The sequence below is a fragment of the Pteropus medius genome, unplaced genomic scaffold, assembly GCF_902729225.1.
Source record: "Pteropus medius unplaced genomic scaffold, Ma_sr-lr_union100, whole genome shotgun sequence".
Taxonomy (NCBI): Eukaryota; Metazoa; Chordata; class Mammalia; order Chiroptera; family Pteropodidae; genus Pteropus; species Pteropus medius.
Window position 1 is genome coordinate 3,348,857 of NW_024350319.1, and position 25,803 is coordinate 3,374,659.

At 39.2% G+C, this 25,803-nt stretch overlaps 1 protein-coding gene, 1 long non-coding RNA gene and 1 other non-coding gene across 3 annotated transcripts in view; 1 reads left to right on the forward strand and 2 right to left on the reverse strand.

Annotated features, from left to right (window-relative positions):
• The window catches only part of LOC120583206 (uncharacterized), a 22,273-nt gene extending 829 nt beyond the window's left edge, over positions 1 to 21,444 (forward strand). The window contains exons 2-4 of the long non-coding RNA XR_005647730.1: positions 704 to 759; positions 3,093 to 3,232; positions 21,133 to 21,444. This is a non-coding gene — a long non-coding RNA (uncharacterized LOC120583206). The remainder of the gene's footprint in view (positions 1 to 703; positions 760 to 3,092; positions 3,233 to 21,132) is intronic.
• The window catches only part of GNG12 (G protein subunit gamma 12), a 203,283-nt gene that overhangs the window by 160,216 nt on the left and 17,264 nt on the right, over positions 1 to 25,803 (reverse strand). The gene's annotated exons all lie outside the window — the stretch shown is intronic.
• On the reverse strand, positions 23,477 to 23,595 carry LOC120583405 (5S ribosomal RNA). Its single transcript, XR_005647791.1, has one exon. It is a non-coding gene; the product is annotated as a 5S ribosomal RNA (ribosomal RNA).

Here is a 25,803-nt window from a genome sequence, read left to right on the forward strand (position 1 = left end):
CCCCTCCCATTATAAACAGCATGGCATTGACCATAGCTGTATCTGTCTTCCTGTGAACTTCCAAGGCATTCTTTAGGGTAGAGACCAAGAAATGGAATTGCTGGGAGGGAATGTGAATTTAAAAAAATTTATCAGCTATTCCAAATTGTCCTCCAAAAAGGCCTTTCCAATTTATTTCTTCACCAACAGTGTGCAAGAATACACCACTTGCTATTCCTCAGGAAAACCTGCTGTTATCAATCTTTTTACATTTTGTGCCAATCTTATGTGTGAAAAATGAGGTCTTGTTATTATTTTAGTTTGTTTTCCCTTGATTATTAGCAAGGCTGTGCATCTTTACAGATTGGCTATTTGTTTTTTTTCTGCAAATTACTCCTCATAGCTTCATTTATTTTTATTTGGGGCTGTTTGTCATTGCCTTGTTGATTTATAAGACTTCTTTACATATTCCACATGTTTGTGATTTGTTATGTATGCAGCACATATTTCCTCCCAGTCTATAGTTTCGTTTACTTTCAGTCTATAGGATCGTCTGCCTAAAGTCTGAGGTAATAAAATTTATCTTTTTTGCTTTTGCGTTTTGTATGTTGTGTACTCTGCTGTATTTTATTTTATACTTTTATGGTTTTGCTTTCATGTTTGGCTCTTTAAAACATCTGAAACATATTAAACATATGCAGAAGTTCCTTTCTTCTTACTCTAGATGCAGAACATGCTGAAGAGAATGTCATTATACAGCTGAACCCAAACAGAAGAGAGGTAAGTAGAAGTGGCCATCATCCCATGTGGGTATATGCTGGAAGATGCTGGTAGTTTCCAAGAGAGTATTTCCTAAAGCATGCATCTAAAGCCCCAAATAACAGAAAATGAAACTCTTTAAAATTGTTTTTTCTTTTCAAGATACACTCTGAACGGAACGTTTTTCAGAGTACATTAGTACTCTGGAATACTAATAAGGTATTAATAATTATCACATGAGGAAAGGCTTTTGTGGTCACATATGATTGAAAGAGGCCTGGCTAAACAATTTCAAATAGGTTTCTTTGGGGACAGCTCAATTAGTGAACATTTATATTGATCAGAGGCTGCAAGTTGTCTTCAGATGGACATTTACAGTGTGCTGTAAAATCCAAGGGATCATTCAGTTCAGAGCTAACGTTCTCAACTTTCTCTGTATTTTGGAATAGCCAGGGGAGCATTATATAAACATGGGTGAATCTGATTCTCTCAGCCCCAGAAATTAGATTTAATTGGTCCAGGATGTGACTTGGGCATGAGGATTTTTTTAAAGCTCCCTTGATGATTCTAATGTGCAGCCCAGGTGGAGAACCACTGATTAGTCCAATGGCTTCATTTAGTAGTCATGGAAACAAACATCTAAAGGGTGGTGAAGCATCATGAGCTAGTTTGGGGAATAGCTGGGGCCAGACAAAGATGTTTAGAACCCTAGGACTGGCCTCTATCTTTACACTGTGCTGTCAACACATCGTTAGGTGTGTAGGGTCCAACCTGGAGCACACATTACAGGCATAGGCTTTCGTGAATATTATATGCTTTCTTATAGCACTCGTTGCTTCTGAATGTCTTCAATTTTCTTATCTATAAAAGGGCACATAATAATACTCCTTCACTTCAGAATTAGTCTGAGAATTGCATGAGCTAATGCATATTATCTCATTTCAAAGTGTTTTGTAAACGTACATTATACAAATGAGAATATAACAGTGCCCAAAACAATGCCCTGTTTATAAAAGGAGTTCAGAAGGTGTTCATTAATAGTAATTGATGGTGGGAATAAAAAGCAGCTGCTCTTACAGAACAGTTTCTTTGCAAACACACCTGGAATCCCTCATATCCCAGGCCAGTTGTCAACATTACCTCCCTCAGGGAATTGTTGATTAAAGTTACCATATTTCCAGCCCCAGGCAGTCAGAACATAAATTTCGTATAATTACCATTCACATGAATATGCATGAACATTTTTATAATTTTGCATGCTATGTTAAATAGTCTCTAACTTAATAAAGTAGTATACCCCGCGGTGGTTGTGCTAAGGATATCCTTTACCTTGGGCCCTCCTCTGTGATGGAGGACAATCGTTAGAGCCCAAAGATATTGGCTAAATGGAGGGAGGCAGAAGAAGTTGTGGGGAAAGGAGGAGGCATCGGGTGCCCAAAATGGAGCCTAACTTTTGCTACAGCAAAGGAGTTGAGGGAATACTGTGGCTTGCCTAGAGCATAACGGAACTGTCAAACTTTCCTGATAAGGCTTTGGAAACATTTATGGTTCTGCGGGAATCTGGAAAATCAGCCGGCAAAAGCCATGTGCCTGGGAGACCAGCTCACTTCTTTGGCACAGAAGGAAATTAGAGAATTTTGACAGGTGGGTTCTGACAGGAAGGACCCTCCATGACTTCCACTGGTCACCACAGACTTTTCCTTTAGCTGTAGACCCTCACTAACAACTCCAGACAATCATTTGTAAATAATTCAAAATATTTACGTGGTTGGTGCTGGGGGCGCAACAGTGAACAAACAGATCTCATTCTTGTAGTCATAGAGAATATAGTTGCATAGAAGACATGAACAAAAACCGAGTTAACAGAAAAATAAAATAATCTAATTTTGCATTGTTATAAAGGAAAAGTTTGAAAGAGATTGATGGACAGGGGCATCTGCTTTAGTGAGGATGGTCAGGAGTGGAGACCTGACAAGTGAGAGAGGAACATTTCAAGAGGAAGGAATAAATGTGTGAAGGACATGGGGGGCAGGAAAACTTGGCATAATCAGAAAAGTGGAGGAAGACCAGCGTGGCTGGAAGGCAGAGTGAAGAAGACATGGCAGATGAGCAGATATGGGTAGGGACTAGATCATACTAGGCAAGGATAGGTGTGACGTTTATATTACACAGCAATGTTTAGCTACTTGGGTGATGGGCAGGGGTAATCTTCAAAATAATCAACACCTTGCAGGGGTGGGCTTGGTTTTGTGGAGCCTGAAGCTTATATAGTTTGGGGGTCCTTCTTTAAGAAAATAAATTCAAAAGTCTCTTTCATTTTCTGGCAATTTTAATCATTTTCTGTTGATGACAAGGAGCAGGAAATACAACGGACTGAGTACCTGAGGTGTGAAAAAAAAATGTCATTGGAACTGAGAGGCCAGAGTGTGGGGTGGCTTATCCATGTGGATGCTCCAGCCACAAATAATGATGCCACAAGTTAAGTGGAGAAGAAGTAAGTGAGGATTTTATTTGCTTATTTGTTTACTTGTTTTTAAATTTAAATCGGAGAGCTCTCCATTGTGTAAAAAACGGCTATAGCTCTCATTTTCTTAGTTGTCAGGTGTGCTGTATGGGATCTGGAAAGGAAAGTGTACATAGCTTCTGCACATCCGGTCTTGATTTGAGGCATCCAGAATTGTTGATTAGGGGGAGCTTGGGGCTCATGGGTGGTTCTAAGATAAAGACTGGTGAATTAAAGTCATAGAGGTGGGAAGTAAAGTCACAGAGTGAATGAGATAACCGTGGGATACTGTGAGGATTAGTAAGAAGTGAAGTAGATGGAGGACCAAAACTTAAGCAAACAACATTAAAAGAGAGAAAAGAAAAAGAGGAGCCTCTAAAAAGGAATAACCAGGATGCAAAAGGAGAATCTGGATAGAGTGGAGTCATAGGAGCTAGGCGGGAGTGGTGAACAGTGTCAAAATTCAGAAACCTCAAATAAGATAATATTTAAAAAGCGTTCATTAGATTTAATAACAGAGAAGACATGATGAGCTGTGCAACAATAGATTCTGTGAAGTGGTCACTAAGGTGACCAACTGTTTCCTGTTGTCTTAGACGGAAGTGGTTCCCAGGATGTGGGACACATAGCGCTAAAACCAGGAGAGTTCTGGGCAAACCAGGATGAGCTGACCACCCTAGATAACTTTGCATTAATTAGTATGCTTTTGGTTGCAAGTTACAGAAAGTCCCAAATCAACAGGTTTAAACTATAGGGAACTAGGGTTGGTTAATCCAGAAATTTAACGACCTCATATTTCTTCTGACTTCCTATTCATCCATCCTCACCTGGATACCTCTCTCTCTCTCTCCTTTATTTTTAGAGTAGTTTGTGGAAATTTGAGTGGAAAGTACAGAGTTCTCATACAGCTCCTTCCCCAGCACGTGTAGAGCCTCCCCCACTATCGACTTTCCCAATAAGAGAGGTGCGTGTGTTATAGTTAATGAACCTACACTGACACATTGTTTACATTAAGATTAGCTCTTGATGTACATTCTATTGGTTTTGGCAAATGTATAATGACACGTATCCACCATACATACAGAATACAGAATAGTTTCCCTCCCCATAAATTCCTGTGTTGTACCTATCCATCCTTGCCTCCCCTCCAACCTCTGGCAACTACTTATCTTTTTATCTCCATGGTTTTGTCCTTTCCAGAATGTCAAAGGATTGGAATTAAGGTATATAGACTTTTCAGATAGGTGCCTCTTTTTTAAGAGCAAGAAAAACATGACTAGATACCTTTAGCAATCCTCTGCTCTCATGTCACTGGGCAGAACCAAATCACATGCTGCTCCTAAACAACCCCTCAGGTTTGGCTATGATGAGATGGTGAACTGGCCTCCCCCATATCTCTATAAGTAATGCCTGTGAAGACAGCCCTTAGAATGTTTGTTTTTCCTTTACTTTAAAGACATTTGAAATAATATGCTCTTCATTCAGCTTATGCTGCCATCTCTCTAAAGATATGTAACTTCACACAGCTAGTTTTATTATTGTAACTGAGCAGGTAAACTTGAATGCAGCACTCAGGTGACTCATGAGGCAATGGGAAACCAGCCATTGGCTGATGCCTGGCTGTGATTCTACATGCTGGTCCTGGGGTCTATATTGGTAGTCTGTGGTGCTTGTCTACTCCTGAGCCACACCATTCTGAATACTGAAAGATAAGTATTAATGAAAAGCTTAACTAGAAGGTGTATCTACTCCAAGTGCTTTATACCAAGATGTATATATAATTATTTTTTCACCTGTCTTTATTTAAGTTTCTGCTAAAATGTAACCTCAGTCTCTTCCCTGACCATGCTATCTAAAATAGTACCCTCTGTGACGTTTTTTGAACCTTCCTTCTGCTTCATCGTTTAAGGCACTTCTTTCCATATGACATAATGTTATACTGTTGTATTTGTTATCCATCTACCCTCTGGACTGAGGGAAGGGACTGTGTTTTGTTAACTGCTAATTCCCAAGAACCTAGAGCAGTGTTTTACACATAGTAGGTATTCAACAAATATGTGTTGAGAGGGAAATAGGACCACCAAGGCTGACTTAAACTAATCAAAATTTTCCTTCTGAGTCATTCAAGGAAAGGATTAAACGCCAGAATAAAATGCAAACCTTATTTTCCAGGAGGACAGGAGAATGACTGTTGAGTGGAAAATCATCTTTGTGAGTCACGATGAGGTGGTTGCCTATGTTTGGAGCTTCCTGGCTTTAAATAGCCTGTGGCCCTCCATATTAATGGGGGTTAAAATAACTCTTGGCACTGAGGGAACCATGTCCTTCATGGTCCAACCCATGCAAACTCTTTTTCCAAACGCCCGGCCCATGAGGTTGCCATTTAATAATTTTTGTCTCATCTAATTTGAGGTCTTTTCCAGTCTGTCACTAGAGAGAAGGAAGGAAGGCTGTGACTCAGATATATCTTATGTGCCTGTAGTTTCTTGCAAAAACTATAAATAGATTTTTCTACTTGGGTTTCCTGTGCTAACACACCCATTCAAATGGAAGAGTATGTTGAGTCATTAGCATCAATATCGACAGCAAAAATAACAATAATTGTTCCTTGAACTGATTTACCACAGTACACTTTTCAAAGAGATCCCATCTCTATTCTCTCACTTGTGGATTGTAATGATTGGTAAGGTAACCAGGTAATTAGGGTAGGTTGCTTTTTTTTTTTTCCCCCACTTAAAGATGAAGAAACTGAGATGCTCCTTCCCTTCTTCTATAAAAGTGTTCACACAGTTCATGACAGAGCTTGGATTTGAACCCAGATTTCTGACACCATGTCCAATGTTTCTACAATAACTATACTGACAATCTCTCCTTGTCTGGCCCATGCTGAACAATGACATTATGTATTTTGAGTTTGGATTGATTTTGGCAAACATTTAGTAAGCATTTGTCAAGTCTGTACTTCAACCCTAAGGAAGGAGGTCCTTAAATATTTATCCCTAAATAGGTCACCCATTTAAGAAGTTTTTCTTAAGCACTTACTGTATACTAAGACCTGTGCAAGGCTCTGCCGACAACACAAATAGTGGAAGACATTTTGACAAAGGATGCTTTCGACTTCTCTTCTCACCTTTGAGCTGCCTCGGTGCTCCATTTTAACCTCATTTTATCTGCTTAAACATGTAGGATAAATATGTAGGAAGGTGGTAAAGGTATAATGAATGAAATAAGTTTCAGGACTGTGATCCCCTAGGAACTTCCCTGTTTATAGCCATTCTATTGCCTCGGAAGAAGGGATTGCCTTCTGGCATTTCTAAGATGCTCCCTCCCTGCCCACGCCACCACCCACCATGTAATGTCCTCAGCTTGTTTAGTGTCCCAGATCCTGTTTGCTGACACAATACACATTGATTTTTTAAAATGGCCCCATTACCTACATAGAAATGTAATTTAGAGTGTTAATGTGGGAGGAAATTATGAGGTATAATCAAATCGGAAAAGAAAGGATACATGGCAAGTGTACTTGCCTGGCACTGTACATAAGATTGAAAAAATACCAGTTGTTCACATCAAAGTATAAGGAGCTGCTGCAGATTTGGGAGAAAGCTAAAGTCTTCCTCAAACTACCCTGTAGCTCTCTAAATAAAGCCCCATGCCTTCTGCTACATAATGAAGTTGAGATGCCAGAAATTCATTTGCATAATGTAGCAAAAGAAATGAAATTCTTAGGGAGACAAGGATCCTAGAGTGGATCTGTTACACTTGACTCATTCACTCCCCAACAAAAGCTATCAAGAGGTCTCAGAAGACACTTCTTTCCGCAGGACATTGAGATGTAATGTCTGCTTCTGAAAGTATGGCAAACTAGATGCCCGGATAAAATACTTTTAGAAATTAAGTGCAAGCATGAGCTGGGAAGAAAGTAGAGAATGCAGAGTCCAAAACCAAAGTGAATAAAAAGAAACAAACTATTAATACACACAAAATGGATTTATTTCAATACCATTATTCTGAAAGAAACTAGGGAAAAGAGAGTACATACTGCATGATTTAATTTCTATAAAACTCTAAAAACTGCAAATGAATGCATAAAGATAGCAAGTAGGCCTGCGGTGAAAGCGATCATGATAGTGATGCAGGACAGGGCACATTTCCCCCAGCGCAGGGGAGACCAAGCCCTGTACTGAGAGAAGAGGAGGATCCTTTGGTAGAGAGTGTAGAAAGAATTCAACACACACGCCAAAGTTGGAGTCCAAAGTAAAGTTTATTAGAAAAAGGATAACATTCCACAGACAGTGTGGTCTCTTAGAGGCAGAGAGTGAGAGGAACAGTGAGAGGAACAGAGAGAGAGAGTAAAGGCACTGAGAGGGACTCTGAGCGGTCAGGGAATTCCATTTACACGTCATTCTTTAGTTCCCATTTCCTTTGATGCGGACATACGGTGAGGAAGGGGAAGGGTATGTATTGTAGCATGAAAAGGTAAGAATATGTAGAGTGAAAGGCCTGCTGGCAGTTCCCATCCTTTAATCCTTAGGTTCCCCATGGTTTTAGCCTTAGGGAATGACTCTTGGTTCCTGTTTCCCCTTCACAGGTGTGGGGAAGGGGCTGTTAGCAATCCCAGCAGAAATCTTCCTTTGTTCTGAAGGAATCCTCCTGGCCTGGCTGCAGGGCTGATCAGCATATTGTGGTCTTTGAATGCAGCTTGATTAATATTTTAATTCTCTTGCCTCCTCCCTGCATTATTAGTACAGTTATAGAAAGTGGCTACCTAGGTTTGAGGGTAAATGGAGGGATGTGGTGCAGAGACAGGAGAAAATGTTTGGGGTGATGGAAATATTCATTATCTTGACTATAGGGATGGTTTCATGAGTGTATGCTAATAAAATTGATCAAATATGTACAGTTTATGGTATATCAATTATATAGCAATAATGTGGTAAAAACAAACATACAAACAAATTATATAAATAACAAAAAACAAAGTGATATCAGGAGCCCAAACTTACACTTTAGGCGTGAAGCGATTTTTACCCTGAGGGCATACACCAAACTGGTGATCTTGAATTTCCCTTTCACAACCTCATAGGGTGAAGCGAAAAGGAGAATAAATCCAAACTGGTGAGTATACTAGGAAAGGCCCTGTACAAAGCTGAGACTTCAAAGTTCTACACCTGTAATGTCAGGGCATCCATAAAATAAACCCACCTCTCACCCCCTACACACTCAGGAGATGATGAGTTTTTATATTTATCTTTAGTTATTTTGTCTTGATAGCAAACACTAGGTTTCTGGATCAAAGATCAAAACAGTAACAGTGCTGGTTCTCCGAGCTTTATTTTCCCTCTTGGGTACCCTGACAATGGTGGATATTCACCCTGCATGTACAGAGTGAATCTGTCCTACAGGAGGGGAACTCCGAAATTATGAATCTCAGAGTTTATATAGCAACTGCTGCACAGTGGTCACCCTCCCCTTTGCAGGGAGAGAGAGAGAAAGAGAAAGAAGAGAGGAGAGGAGAGGAGAGGGGAGGGGAGGAGAGGAGAGGAGATTTGCTCTCCGATAGAAGACAAATCCCCTCTGGAAAGAGAAGGGGAAGGTCTCTGAAATGTAGAGAAATAACTCCAGAAGAGAAAACTTGCAGATCTCTCAGGATTATAAACTATCTTTAATTAGTGTTTGTTATTTCACTCATACTTTGCCAGGATTTTTTGCTCATGTACAAACATGAAAATATTCACCTGTTTTCCCAGGAGCCAGATGGGAAAACTGCTTATTTTGACTTTAGATGCTTATTGGGGGGTTTTGGGGGGGTGGGTGGTATACCCACTTGAGCATTTGTAAGCAAAATATGGCCTCATTTAGACTGAACTTCCATTACCTGGAGAGAATAGTAAATTAAATTAGAGATTTAATTGATGAATTTACAGCTGATTAGGTATAGCTTGAGACAGAACTATAAAATAAATCTAAAGAAATCAACCAGTATGCAGCAAGGAGAGACAAAGATGAAAAATAAAAACAAAGTTAATAGCTATGGAAAAGAGAGATCAAAGACCTGTCATGAGTCCAGTTGGAGTCCCAAAATGAGAAGAGAGAGATAATGGAGGAGAGGCAATTTTTGAAGAATAATGGCTCCAGAATTGATGAAAGCCTCTAATTCTCAAATTTCAAAAGACAAATGAATTTCAAGCAGGTTAAGAGATATACACTTCTAAGTACACCATAATGTGTATTAAAAGCAGCAAGCAAGAAAGACATATTATGCTCAAAAGAACACCTAGACTAGACCAAGAAGTCAACTGATTTTTAAAAATTGAGATATAGTTTATGTACTGTGAAATGCACTCTTTTAAAGTGTATAATTCAGTGATTTTTAGGTATCTTCACAAGGTTCTACAACCATCACCACTACCTAGCACCAGAACATTTGTATCACCCACCCCTCCCAAAGAAATCTCATACCTATTGTCAGTTACTCTCCATTCCGCTTCCTTCCTCCAGCCCCTGTCAGACAACAATCTAATTTCTGTCTCTATTACTTTATTTACTTTGGACATTTCATAGAAACAAAATTATACAATATGTATCTTCTTTGTGTCTGGCTTCTTTTAACTAGCACATTTTCAGGGTTTATCCATACTGTAGCATGTATCAGTACTGCATTCCTTTTTGTAGCTAAAGAGTATGCTTTTGAACAGATATACCACTTTTATTTATTCATCAGTTGATGAACATTTGGATTGTTTTCATTTCTTGGATAGTATGAATAACATCACTATGAACATTTACATACAAGTTTTCGTCTGGACATGTTTGCAATTCTCTTGGTATATACCTATGAGTAAATTGCTGGGTCATGTGTTAACTCTATGTTTAGCTTTTTAATGCACTGCCAAACTGCTTTCCAAAAGTGGCTGCATGGTTTTGCATTCCTATCAGCAATGTATGAGGGTTCCAAGTTTTCCACATCCTTGCCAACACTTGTTATTTTCCATGTTTTCAATTATAGCCATAGTAGTGAGTTGTGAAATGGCTTTTCATTGTGGTTTTGATTTGCATCTCTTTAACCACTAATGGCATTGGGTATGTTTTTGAATTTTATATATCTATTTATATATCTTCTATTTATATATCTTCTTTGGAGAAATGTCTATTCAAATTCTTTGCTCATTTTTAATTGGATTATTTGTCTTTATATTGTTGAGTATGACAGATCTTTATATATATTTGATACTAGATCCTTATTAGATAAATGACTTACAAATATTTTCTCTCATTTTATGAGTCGCCTTTTCACTTTCTTGGTAGTATCCAGATTTTTTTTTTTTGAACCATGGAATACCAAGTTTCAAAAAAAATTAAAAACTGTTTTACTGTTCTCCTGATATGCTGGTGCCTTCTTTTCTTCAGCCTTCCCTGGGTAAATTTGGCAAACCCAAACCAAAGCTTACACAGTGACACACTGTGTATTGTATTGGTAATCCTGAGCTGGTCATTTATTCATCAACACATTGACTTGGGGAATATAGAATCACTGCTTCTAGCTGACAGCAATTGAAGAATGGTTAGTAAGGGAAAACAAGTAGCACTTTAGGTAAACTTGTGTCACATGCGTGCACATTGCTCCTGTGTGTGTGCATGTGTGCACCCGCTTGCCCACATACATTTAGATTCAGAGCTATTAGGTCAGTTGGTAAAATGACTAATGGTCTTCCCTGGGAAGATGACCAATATTGTCTACATGTGGATGATTGCCTTGGGGTTTAATTTTTTTTTTTCGATTCACTACATTGTGTAAGTAGGAGAGAAAATAGAGTTGATCCTTTCATGTCCCTTTGAAGAGATTGAGAAATTCCCTTTGTGCACCTCTGATTTCCTCATCCAGCCTCTCATCTCAATCCCTTCCTCAAACCCCCACCCTATGGACCACTGAGTCTCAATAATTTGGCCAACTCAGCATCTCCCCACCTAACCATACTTTCCTTCTGTTGCTATAACCGCTCCCCTGGTTTAGGCCTTCATCGTCAGCTGCACCTCAACTTATCTCCTTGCTGAAGTCCTTCAATATTCCACTCTGACCTTTGCATTCATGGCTACTCTAGTGTCCTTCCAAAAGCCTGCATCTTGTCATTTACACTCTGAGAACCCAACGAAAGTGTTTAGGTCTTTTCATCTTTATGAATATTTGTCCTCAGTAAAGTTGGTTGAAAGAAAATGTAAATAAGCATGTCGCTTCTTTGCACAAAAAGCTTCACTGGCTCCCCACAACCTTTTGCCTGATGTCTGAAAAACTTGGCACGGCATCCAAAGTGCCTTCTGAATCTTGCCATAATCAACATTTCCTGCTCCATTCCCCACCAATCTCTTTTTTCTCTCATACCTTGTCATCACCTACAACACACGGCTGCCCCGCATTATTCTGTTTCTTGTCACCACCTACGTCTCCATGTCTCTGGGTTTTTATTCACCTAATCTCTCTTCCAAGAATGTTCTTGATTCATTTTTTAAGCTAATAGGGATTCTTCTTATCCTTTCAGGCACAGCTCCAGCCTCTCTCTTCTCTGCTGACTTCTCTGCATACTGCTTGGGTCCCTGCCTTTTTGTTCCTGCTACAGTTTGTCCACTCCTTTCATAAAGACTACCCTCCTCCTGGCTTCTTCCTGAAGAGTGGGATTTTGCCTAATTTGAACCTCTCCCCTTAGGGCCTGGCTAATAACTGATGTTCAATAAACATTTGTTAAATCAAGCAAAACTTTCAAGTGCAAGCTTATTTTTTGATTATATCACCCAGGAAGGAAAACGAGGGGAGGAAGTGAGTATAGATTCCATAGATTTATGTTCTATTGATTACCCAGGATTTTTAGATATTTCAAATGCCACCAAGCTGAAACCACTGCTTCATGAGGCTCTTGTGCTGTCTCCTTTCTTTCTCCTTTTCCCTCCTCATCTCCGGCTTGCTGCCCTCTCCTCTACATGGCCAGTAGGTATGGGATCAGCCTCTTTTCTCTTCTGGCTTGTCTGATGGTCCCACAAAGAAGGGGGAAGGTGACCCTCCCTGGGATTGTTTTCATGGTGACCTGGAATGTAACAGACAGTTGTCCAGTTGCAGCAGGAGAACAAAGCAGGTACTAAGGGCCCCTTTTCTTTTGTGTTCTGTAGTAAATTTCATGTATGATATTGTAAGTGGAGATAACTCAGAGCAGGGGGTTCCTCCTCTGGAATTCAGAACACTACTCTAGCTCTTCATCTTTTGCCTATGGTCTCTGACAGTTGCTCACTGCTCCCCAGAACTATATTGCCCTTGGAATAAAATCTAGGTTTCAGCCAAAGGTCATGAAGCAAGATTATAAAACTCTGACACATCAAACTCCCATCTGCTGATGTAATTCATTAGCAAGGACACCATAAGAATGTTAAACCTAGATAGCACCTGCACTTAGCACAGGATTCTGGGGGCTGGCTGTCTCTTTCTTGTGCAGAGTGATGACCATTTGTGTCCTTATGTGAGGGTGTGGCATCTGCCCTCCTTAGGCCCTGTTACCTTATTGCCTGGCCACTTGGCCCTTCTTTCCTATAACTTCTTATAACTGCCGTATGTAGACTAGACTAACTAAATCCTGTTGGCCAGCTTTGAAAACGGATCTCTGTGTCCCTCCTTCCTGTTCCTGCACATCCTTCCTAAGTTTCCTCCCTCCGCCCACCCTCCCCTACACTTAGAGGGCTAGCCCAGCACTTAGCGCCTACCTACACTGTCCAACATGGTATGCACAAGCTATGGGTAATTATTAAAGTTGAAATTAATTAAAATGAAATGAAATTAAAAATTTATACTAGCCACATCCCAAGTGCTCGAGAGCCACCTGTGGCTAATGGCTACCCATTGATCAGTGCAGATTGAGAACATTTTCATCATCACAGAAAGTTCTGTTTGAATACACTGCCACTTTGAGCAGTGTTTGTCTTTCTGGGACTTGTTCATTGAATTTTATATGAGTAAATGAATTTTCATTGCAGTTTTTTTTGTTCATCATTAGTTTCTTCAGAGTATCTTTTCCTATACTGGGACTTGGTTTCACCAGCATGGGTCTGCTAATGGAGACCACATGGTGTCTATTTTGTGCCAGGTACCATGCCAGGCACTTTCTTTATGCAACTCCTGATTCTCACAATCACCTTGGGGGGTAAGTGACTTTTATTTCTATTTACAGATACAGGAACTAAAGCTTAGAGAGGTAAAATAATCTCAAGACTATACAGCTAGTCAGGAGCTGGGAGTAAAACTCTGGTCTGCCTGGCTCTAAAGCCTTCTCTAGTAGAGTATACCTCAGTGTTCTCTTCAGCGTGAAAGATCGTTTGAGATGAGGACTTACCAGAGCTCAGACATGTGGGCTTGGGAGAGTTAGTACGCAATCATTGTTCTCAAAGGCCTTTCTGTCTATTTGGACGACAAATAACCTCAATGTTACTGTCATCACATTGCAAATGTTTGTACAAAACTTTATGATTTAAAACGAGCATTCTCATAATATCAATATCCCAGGAGGTATTCTAGAACTGGGCTTATTAAGAGAAATAGAGGTATATGAGAATGGATGGTGGAAATGCTGTAGAAGAAGCAATTAAACTGTGATTGACTGGCAGACACAGAGCAGGTGTCCCAGGAGCAGAGTCTCGATGGATGAGGAGGATTTCTACAGGTGGAAGGGTGCCCTGGGCAGGAACAGCCACACAATGAGTGTTAGACACCCAAACTGCATCCTCAGCCCCTTCTGATTCATCCTTCTGCCTGCAGCCAGAGTGAGCTTTCTAAAACACAAGACCGTCACGTCCTAGCTTAAAACATTTCTGTGGCTCCCACTGCCCTAGTCCAAAGTCCCTGGGATGGTTTGGGAGGCTGCACCTTTGGGATGCAGTGTTGTGCCCACCGTTCTTATCTCTTTCTCATCTCACACATACAAGTGGCTTGTTTTTTTAGGCACACTAAGCCTTCTCACCTTAAGCTTTTATTCAGATTGTCTTTCTCGACACTAGAGTGTCCTTCCTTTCAATACCCTTCTGCTTTTCTGGCCAATGTTTCTTTAGTTTTTCAGGATTTAGTTAGCTGCTTCCTTAGTGTTCTATGGGTGCCTTGTGCTTGCCTCTATTATAACTGCCACCCCCTCCATTTTTGTGACTCCCTGCATCACCTCAGATAATAAAAGACTTGAGGGTAAGGACTGTGTTGCATTCATTATGTACAGAGCACTTAGCACATAGCAAGTGATCAATAAATATCTGATGAATGAATAAATGAAGCTGTTCCCACTTACGTGCCCTTAGTGAGAACTCTGTGTTTCCTGGTAACTATATAAGAATGACCCTAAAGTAACCAATATGTCGAAAATGCATCACTCATGGGATTTAACTAGAAATCAATTTTATTTGGGTCTTCCAGTCTCTTTATACATTTGTCCATTAGGCCTGGTTCTTATTTTTTTTTGCTCCTGGATGAAAACATGGGCAGGTCCATGACTTTTCTAGTTATCTTTAGGTTATACAAACCATCTCAATTTCTGATTTAAAAAATTGGCAACCAAGCCCTAGCTTCCCCAATGACTTGCTGATTTGGTCCCCTCCATTTAATTCTCTATTACTCTCTATGATGAGTCCCTATTATCTTTCGTCTGGAGTGGGGCAGTAGCCTTTGCTGGCTTCCGAGTTTGTCTCTCTGCCTTTTGAAAGCACAGATGAAGTCGTTGTTTTTTTTGTTTGTTTGTTTTTATTTTTTTGTTTTTTCCATAGAAGTTTTTGGTGGCTTCCAATTGTCTACTGAGACTAATCTAAATTCTTAGTCTGGTATTTAAGATTCTCCATGATCTAACTCTAGCCCATTATTTCAGTCTTATCTTCTACCAACCTTATAATATCTATGCTGCCACCAAATTTCTGTGCTTCCCAAACATGCCTTTACTCGTGCTATTCCATCAGCCTGGATACCTTGACCCTGTGTTTTGCTTATCAGGATTGACTCTTTAATCCAGGATGTGGTTAATACATCCAAAAGCACAACTGTTCATTATAGATGAAAACAAGAAAATGCCCAAATCCATCTTTTGGAGGCCTTCCCCAGCTTCCTAGTTGGAATTACTGTTATTTCTCAGTAATCTTGTAGCTGCATTAGGCTTTAAACAAGCCCAATGCATGAGATGAGGGACAAATGCAGGACATAGATGATGATAACTGGCTAAGGAAGTCTCCATTTCCTCTTATTGAACCCCACAGATAGTCTGAACCCCTGGGTTCCAGTAACAGCATGTAGTTGAGGATGTGTCCCTGACAACATGATGGTCTGCTGGACCCAGAAAAACTGAAAATTAAGAATTCAGCTCCAGGTCTGTACCTAATAAATGAAGTGAAGGGCACTCTGAAGGTCAGCAGTTTAGTAGCCTGGGAAAGGGGCTTGCCGAACACCTTACTCTGTTTCCTGACTTAATGTCTTTAGCTCATTTTAGAGTGATGAAATTCTGTAACACAACTGTGTGCTAAGATGGCTTCCAAGATGTAGTGTTGGAAGGAAGGGGGAATGTAATGTAGTAGATAGTCTGGTTCGACATAATAGATTGTCCCAGTTTGCACAAGCTTCTTTATGAGGCTCCAGGAGCAGCAAGTGCCATCCATCACCAGGTTGCACAGCACCCACTTCATTCCATGTTTTGCTTTACAATATCAATTCTGTATGGAGTAGATGCCCCATTAGACTTTTTGTTCCTCAACGATAGGTCCCTGTAGGGTCTACTTTGGTGTTCACACAGAGAATGCTTTTTACACTCACTTTTGGTGCTTGTTTATTGAAAGGTGGCTGCTTTCTTTGTTTCGGCTTCCCTGCTGTTGGTGGTTGGTTCAGTCAGCTGTCTGAAGCTGACACCTAATTAGGATAAGGCTGCAAATTTAAGCCAGGTGTGAAGAGATTGGCATCATGTTGTTATTTAACCATTCAGGCAAAAGTTTAGTTGGCAATAAGTGATTAAATAGGGACAGAGGAATGGAGATATTGAGCTATGTTAAGTATGATTTTGCATTCAGGGATTGGATGGTCAGTTATGGGAAATGCAGGTGTATAAATAGAATTTACTATGCTACAACATGTGTCTTTATAATACCGTTTAGCTCATATACTGTAGGGGGTGGGGGAAGAATGGTATCTGTATAATGTTCAAGTCATATTGGTTCATATATAATTTTCCTAGGCAAGGGGAGCTGTATTGTTGGTAGTAGAATTATAACTACAGTTGCAAAGAAAAAGTCCTTAGCTTTGTTGCTCTGTCAGAAGAAGCTCTCTCAACATATTTTAGGAAAATTAAATATGAGCACTTGCTCCTAGGACTTGCTTCCTGCAACATGCACCCCAGCCTTGCATGTGTTGGAGCAGGTTACCTATTCTCCTGTACCCATCTTAATGACAGTGTAACTACATGGTCTTTGTGCCTATAAGCTAACCTTTCACTCTCATTCTGTGAATTTTTAATACCCCTTTAGTTGATACAACGCTTTGCACATGTGATGTTGTTGATAAATAAATGGTAAATGAAAGACTAGGCTCTGAACTTCTGGATCTAGAACTACTGCATCTCAGGTAAGAGGTCCTTACCAGAATAATCATTATTTAAATAATTATCAGTAACATCACATTCAGTTCTTTTGATGGGCTAAACAAGAAGGCCACTGGTTAGAAAATACAAGTTTGTTCTTATGTGCTAAGGGAAGGCATAGAAGAATCTAAATTTAGTTCACTCATGCCCTTTCAGCTTTATTCTTTCAGGCCTCTGGAGAGTGGTCTTCCTTGACCACTCTCTAAAACCTAGTACCCCTACAATCTCTATCTGCTACTCTATCTGGCTCAACCCATAGTTATTTTTGGTTTCTATCACTCATGGCTGAAACCAAGCCTAACTGAGACAATACCTAGAGAAAATCTTGCACTTATACAAAAATATCCAAAGCACAACTGTTCATTATAGATAAAAACAAGAAAATGCCCAAATCCATCAAAAACTGAATGGGTAAATTTTTTCTTATAAAGTTATAAAATATACTTTGCAGTAATGAAAGTAAGTAAATGACGGTTATACACATAAATATGAGTGAATCTCCAAAACATATTTTAAGCAAAATAAAATGACTCAGAAAAATACATACAGTATGATACCAAGTATGATATAAAGTTCAACAATATGCAAAAATATATTCTTTAGGGATTCTGTATACACATAGGAAGTACAACTTTAAGAGAAAAGAGATCGATTAACACAAAGTTCATAAAAGTGACCATCACTGCTAGGAGGAGAGGAAGTCCATCACGTAGGGTACAGGGGGCACTTCAGAAGTACTGGAATTTCTATGAAACTCTGAGAGGGAACATGGCATGTGTGTTTCTTTGTTACTCTTTAAACTGGATAAATGACTATATGTGCTATTTGAATTTAAGATCTGTTTATTTAAAAAAAAAAAAAGATTCTACTCTACCCTCTAATGATGTCTTTTGCTTGTTCATCTTGCCTCTACTATAACAGTCTTAAAACACCTAAGAAAACCATTGAAAGTGGAAGTAAATATAGTCGAAGAAAACATTCAATATATTGGTTGTTATGACAATTAGTACAAAAGGATAAAATCTGAAAAGCAAATGAATGCCTAGGTAAAGTGAGTTACCTTACTTATTTAACATTAACTTCTACCAATTACAACTTTATCAAACTCTAGTTATTTTTTAATGTAATGCTAAAGTTCCCTTCTAATAAAAAATGGAAATTTACTAATTCAGCACATATTTATTAAGTGCCTGCTACACTGTTCTTGGAACTGCAGATGCCAGTGTAAATAATCTAAACAGGTACAAAGAATCTAAAGTGCTTGATATGGTGTCTTGAATGTAATAAGCGCCAATAACAGTTATATTACTATTAATATTGCTGCTATATGTTTAGCCTGAAAGCTTGAAAGGTCTGAAACAGTTTAGCATCAAAATCTCCTTGAGGCAGCCTCTCTCACCTTTGAGGGTTATCTCTATAATAGTATGTTAGTCAGATTAAGTTTGTTTAATTCTACAAAATCAAGACCCTCCCCCCTCACCCGAATTTTAGTGGCTTTAAACAAGAGTCTATTTCTTATTCATATCCATTCTTCTTTGGATCTAGGCTGCTTTATAGTGCAATTGTCCTCCATGAGTATGCTCAGAATTTCAGGCATTTTGTGTTTGTGGCATTTAAAGTCAAGATTTGCTCCCACAATCACCACTGCAGGGGAAGCATAGCTTGAGAGTCTTCACTCATATTTGGTTGACTAATGCAAGTTATATGGCTCATTCTAACTTCAAAGGAGTGGGAGAAAGGCAATTGTCTTGTGGGTCTGGAAGGAGTGGGTACCAAATACCTATGAATAGTGGCAGAGTCATAGGTAGTGCAATTAAAGAGACATTATGATGTGCCACTTCCACCTCTGTTTAAGCACCGAGCCATCCTGCAAGGAAGTTATTATTTCATTTCTCCAGATGAGGAAGTATATCATGCTTGCCTAAGATGGCTTTTGCTGTAAGGGGCTGAGAAAGAATTCAAGTCCTATGCTTCACGATAGTAATGCTTTATTGAACCTTTCACATACCACATAGAGAAGTGAATCGTGAATATAATTCATGCTCTGCTTTTAAGCTCCCAAACATTAACAATAATAAGAGGCATATATCTTATGCTTGGAGATGTTTATTATTTAGAGCAATCATCGTCAGCTCCTACTGGCGACTCCACACGTATTGCATACTTCATTCTATAGAGGAACATTATTCAACTGGTTTATCCAAGCCTCACTGCCAATTTCTCCTTAAATGCTGAGAATTGCAATGTGCTTTAATAACATCCAGGGTATTTCCCTCCTGGTTCAACTATTTGCTAATGGACAACCATTAATAGGTGTGGTAGGTTGAATAATGGCCCCCAAAGGATAGCAATATCCTAATTCCTGGAGACCTACAAATATGTTGCTCACATGGGGGAAAAAAAAAAAGAACACACTGCAGATGTAATTAAGGGCCTTGACTTGAGAAGATTATCTTGGATTATCTGGGTAGGTCCAATGTAATCACAAGAGTCCTCATAAGAGGGAAGTAGGAGGGTCATAGTGAGAAAATGAAGATGTAATTAATGACAGAAACAGAGGTTGGAGTAATGTATTCTGGAAATTAAGAAAAGGGTCATGAGCCAAGGAATGCAGGCAGACTTTGAAGCTAGAAAAGTCAAGGAAATGAATTCTCTCCTGGAACCTCCTGAAGGTTCAGACTTCAAACCTCCAAAACTGTCAGCCATTTGTGTTATTTTTAGCTACTAAGTTTGTGGTCATTTAATATAGCAGCAAATAGGAAACTAACACTGCAGGCAAACAGAAGAGCAGCATGCTGCATTTCTGCAATAGGAGATCACTTAGTTCTTTTCCCATACTGGTCTTTAAAACTTCTTTATTGGTTCCTTTTCATGATTGATGTTCTCTCCTCTCTACTTCTTATTACCTATCAAAACACAGAACTTGGTGATAAAAAGTATTTTTGACCAATGTTAGAAATAACTGTGAGATGCCTCCTCTAATATATTTAGAAGAAGATAGGGTATAGATTTTAAATTAGAAGAAGAAGCAAGATAGAAAAGAAGTCACACTGGCTTGGGAATCAGATAGATTTGATCTTGAGCACAAGCACCACCAGCTAATGTCAGTGTGCACGTGGGTGCTATAAACTGAATGTTTGTGTCTCCTTGCTCTGAACTCATATGTTAAAGCTCTAATCCCTAGTGTGATGGTATTAGGAGGTAGAGCCACTGGGAAGTAATTGGGGTTAGATTTGTCATGAGGGTGGGACCTTCATGATGATATAACTGTCTTTATAAAAAGAGTAAGAAGAGACATGAACTTTCTTTCTCTCTGCTCTGTGAGGATAAAGTGGGAAGGCAGCCATCTGCAAACCAGGAAGAGAGTTTTCACTAGACACCAAATCTGCAGGTACCTAAATCTTGGACTTCCCAGACTTCAGACTGTGAGAAATAAATTGATGTTTAAGCCACCCAATCTATGATATTTTGATACAGTAGCCCAAATTAACTAAGACATGGCAAGGTAGTTAATCTGAGTATTGGGTTTTTTTAATATGTAAAATTGAAAATAGTACCTTTGTTTTCAAAAGGCTTGTGTGAGAATTAAATGTTGTATAGAGAAACTTGGCTCTCATATATGTGTGTGTGTGTGTGTGTGTGTGTGAATATATATATTACATAGTTTATGTTATGGGCTAAATTATGTTTCCCCTCCACTCCCTATCATCATACTCCTATGTTGAAATCCTTACCCCACCACCTCAGAATGTGACTGTGTTTGAAGATAGGGTCTTGAAGAGGTAAAATGAGATCATGAGGATGGGGCCTAATTCAGTATGACTGATAGCCTTATAAAAAGAGGAGATTAGGATCCAGAAGTACAGAAGGAAGATCATGTAAAGTCAAGGAGAAGACAGCTATCTATAAGCCAAAGAGAGAGACCCCAGAAGAGACTGAACCTGCCAACACCTTAATCTTGGACTTTTAGTCTCCAAATCGTAAGAAAATTAATTTCTGTTATTTAAGCCACCTGGCCTGTGGTGTTTTGTTATAGCAGCCTTAGCAAACCAATATACCTGGAATCCAGTAGATAAAGATTAAAATAAAATGTTGACTATTAATTGAAATTATTTTGATAGTAGACTTCAGTTCCACTACATTATAAGCATTTACTTTTGTCTTCGTCACTACTTGAAACCACTTTACCTGTGAAATTTTAAATTATGGAAATCACTTTCTCTGTTACCAGATCTAACCCTCAATCCCTTTTTTAATTGTTAGTCTTGTAGTTTGTCCTCACTGAGGACAACTTCTCCATAAGATGGGAAGATACAAGATGTCAACACCAGCCTGGATTTATCTTAACTACCCAATTTGGACTCAATGGTCAAGGAAACCTGTATTTTCATCATCTACTCTGTGTAACCCATCTCCTTACTCTACCCTTGCAACTGGTCCCTAATTCTGGAGATATCCAACCATTGGCTTTCTTTGATTCTGTTCCCAGATGGTCAAATAAATACTTAAGAAAATCTTATCATCATGTATCTTCACTCCATATCTGCTTAAGTGTAGACTATGCAACAAACACTGTTCTAGGGTTAGCTTTCATGACTGTCCATTGTGACAGCTATTCTCACTTTATACCTAAAAATAATCTCTGCCGTTTAATCCATTAAGAAGTCTATGGAAAGCCAAATGCTATTGTTTTTTGGTGCCCTAACTATGTTAGGATCAATATATCTGTGATTCTTTTGATCTTTACCTCCTTTTGTTACCTTGGGGTTATAAGATGGCTGCTAAAGCTTAAGAATTTATTTCCGTGTTCACAGCAATAAAAAAGGAAAAACTATCACCTGACACCATCTCTTTTATTGTCTCACCAATTCAGTCCACCCTTATATATTAGGGTTTCTCTTGGCTCCATTCTTGGTTCTCTTGTATTCTTGCCACAAACGTGCACTCCATTTAGGATCTCATCCCATGGCTTCTCTGACCAGCCACACCATGCTGATGACTGAGCAATCTATTTCTGACCTTATCCTCTTCCCTGAGCTCCAGCTTCTAATCTGCACTTGAATATCCATCAGGCCTTTCAAAGGGAACATGATCAAAAGAATGTTCTTTATCTTTTCCTTTTTACATCTGTCCTCTTCTCATATTCTTGATTAACAGCATTGCCATCTTCCCATTCTTTTACACTAGTGCCTCCAAATGTCTCTCGTCAGCTTCCTAGCTCTCTGCCTCTCCTCTACTCCTCACCAGTATCTGATAAACCACTAAATCCTGTCAGATCTCCCTCGTATAGCTGCAGTCTCCTAAAGACTCCCTATTATTCTGCTTTAGCTCAGGTCCATATCAACTTTTATCTCCCCCAAAGCCTTCCCTTGTCTTCACATGTAGTTAGGTGCTTTGTAGGGGCAGCCACAGAAGACTGGCTAAGAGTGTAGAGTTTGAGCCCAAGTTCATATTTTGGTTGTGCCACTCACCAGCCACATGACCTTGGGCAAGTTGTTTAAGCTCTTAGTACCTGAGTTTTCTCATCTGAGAATGAGGATAATGATATTGCTTACCTCTTAGAGCTATTATTGTGAATAAATAAATTAATGCATGCAAAGCATTTTGAAGAGTGCCTGGCTCAAACCCTGTGGTATTGTTATTATCATTAAAAATCACATATGTGTATTAAGTGTTTAGCATAGTGCTGAGCTCATGGGGAGAGCTCAGTAAATGTTAATTACTATTATTTTCATCTGTGCTGTTTTTCTAATTATGCATTCAGGGTCCTATTGAAGTACTTCTTGCTGTGTTTTATAATTAATCTCTTAATGTCTGTCTCCCTCACTAGACTCTGGACTTACCCCAAGCAGAACGCAGACCATGTTTTAGTCATTGCTGTACATGTAGCATCCAGCACAGTGCCTCATGCAAAGCAGAACACTAACATATGTTTTCAAGTAAATAGGAAAGACAACAGTTTGTGTAGCTCCCAATGGCATACAAGCTCCTGACAGTGTATGAGTTTTTGATGGTACGTCAGTTCCTTTGCTCTAATTTTGCCCTTCTCTTAGGCCTCAGTTATTCCCATCACTTTTGCACAAATGGCCACATCTAACTGTGAGTGTGACTGGGATATCTGGTCTTTATATTGGGCAGTCATGGGCCCAACTTAAAACTCCATTTCTTTGAAGGAGAGAAATAATATCGGCAACTAGTGGCCTCTTCCATGGATATTAAAGCTCTTCCTCTTTTTTTTTTTTCCTTTGGAGTGGAAAGGAGATGATGGAAAATAAAGGAAATGATATCATAAATATAAAAAAGAGCATAACTTTTTCAACATGTCAATGACATTAAAAAAATAGGGGAGAGGGTATTGCTCTAGATTAAAAGAAACAAGAGTCATACAACCAAATGAAATGTGTGGCTCTTTCTTAGATCCTTATTTGAATAAAACAAACATTAAAAAGACAATTGGTGAATTTGAAAACATTCTGATTTTTTTTTCTTTTCTTTCTTTTTTCGTTTCTTTTCTTTTCTTTTTTTTTAGGCGAGGCAACCCTTGGTTGACCTCACAGATTACAAGGAACTTGTCAGTTTACAATCCTTTATTTTTAAAATTTTTTTATGCCTACAGCACCTGGTCTTCCTAGGTGGTCTCCCATCCAAGTACTAACCAGGCCCAACCCTCCTTAGCTTCTGAGATCAGATGGGATCGGGCTTGTTCAGGGTGGCATGGCTGTAGACTGATATTTCAAATGTGATAACCCACTATGAGTTATGATGTCATACTTTGGATGAGGTAATGGTATTTTTCTTTTAGAGCTGTATATTTAAGTATGTAGGCATGCTTACAACACAATATCTTGGATTTGCTTTAAACTACTCTAGCAAGAAAAGGGAGTGAGGAAAGATGAAACAATCTGATAAAGCCTTGATAATTCTTGAATTACCTTACTTTGGGGTATACTAAAAATTTTTTCACAGTAAGAAAATTCAAACAAAAAAAAACCCCAAAACTTCTCAACCCTCGACTAGCTCAACCCTGTCAATGGAAAGATTTCAGTCCAAGAATGAAGGTAATAAATGAAGACACCATTTCTTTGAAAGCTCCAGGTCCTTGCAGGGCTCAGGGAATGGCAGGTAAAATCAATACATGTGCCCTTATGACTAAGCCTCTCTCTAAATGCTCCCTGGGGGCATGGTTCTTTTTTCGGATTACAACAGCACTGACATTTTAAAAAAGAAAAATAGCCCAACAAAACACTTATCATGCTGGACGTGTTGCTGGCACACACTAAGAGAGAATCAGAAAACTCTAGCCCAGCCACTCTCCGGCAGGTGCTGCCTCCTTTTCTCCTCAGAATATGGAAATTATCTAAAATCCAGAAGAAAAATAATATCATCTGGGGGATGATTTGACCCAAGGCAGGTCATGGCTGTTGAGTTTTTGTTCCAAAAGGAATAGGTGAAAGTCATATTTACTTGTTTCTAGGGCTGCTCTGTGCTACTCCACAATCAGCCAGGGTATAAGAATAACATTTGTGGCCACTCTATCTGTTTTGTGGTGCTGGGAAGTTTCAGGGCAGGCACAGCTAAAAGGGTAACAATTTCCATGCTGAAAAGGTCACCTGTAAGTGGCTCTCAGTCTTAGCAGCAGGCCTGATTTTCTCCTGATTACAGTGTTATTGGCTTTCAGAGGAAATGAGAACCAAGAAGTACTATACTCTCTGTGTGGCTGATAAAAAGTTTTTTATACGTGCCGTGTTAGAGATATACTATGGCACAATGTTTATGATAAATTAAGTGAATGCAGTTGCTCAGGCATATAAACCCATATATGCCCATGTGAAGCCAGCGATGTGTATACAAACATTTGCCTTAAATTAATTTCAACAAACACTTCTCGAATATCAAGTTGTGCCAGGTATTGCCCCAAACACTGAGGAGGCAGACCCGAATCTTGCCCCCAGGAAACTGAATGTCTAGGCTTACTCTTGTTCTTTGAACATCAAAGCTATACAGTATTATAAAATTCAAGTTCACTTTTTCCTTGAGAGACACTGCGCCCTGCTGCCCACCCAGTTCTGCTTATTGCCACATATTATATCCCCCACCGATATGTATATTTGACAGGCGGTCCTGGCCAAGGTCAAAGACTCATCTGGAATAAGATTTCCCAAAGTGTCTTTAACAAAAGACCAGGCCTATGATCTGCTTCCACACACTATTCCATCTATTAGAGATCCACATTCTTCATTAGCACGTTAATGTTTCCCAGACTTTGCAATAAAGAAACCTATTTGACGTAGTGTTTCCCATACTTATCTAACCTCAGAATCTTTTTGTCAAATAATTCTTTTATTTTATTTATGTTTCATGAAACATTCTTTGGGAAATGTCAATCCAGGGGCACACGAAACCATTAGAATTGTTGACTCTAGTCTAAATTAAACAGAATAGGAATGTGTCCAAGTAGGAACCACTTTTGTGGTTCTTGGACTTTTGACTTACTTAAACCTAAAATCTGAGAGTCTGTAAATCTTATAAGACTTTTTTAACGGGCTTCTTGTTGTTTAGCTTTTTTTCAAGTTAAAGATAATCTTATGCTTGGATACCTGAAGATCTGTCAAAATGAATCAAATGTTAGGGAGAGTGGAGAATTGTGTCAAGCAGAACCACTGTGCTGCACCATTCCTTGGGTGGGAGGGGTGGCCCTGGTGGTGGTTATTATTCATATATTCACCATGAGAATGTGCTCCTTAGATTTTTGTGACATTGACATTGTATTACACACTGCACTCACAGCCTTCCCACAGGCAGGAGGATTTCCTGCCTGTGGGAAGGCTGTGAGTGCAGTGTGTAATACAATGCATCCCTGGTGTGTAATACAATGTCTGGGACATAGTAGGTACTTGAAAATTAATGAATAGATGAATGAATAGTTTAGCTTCA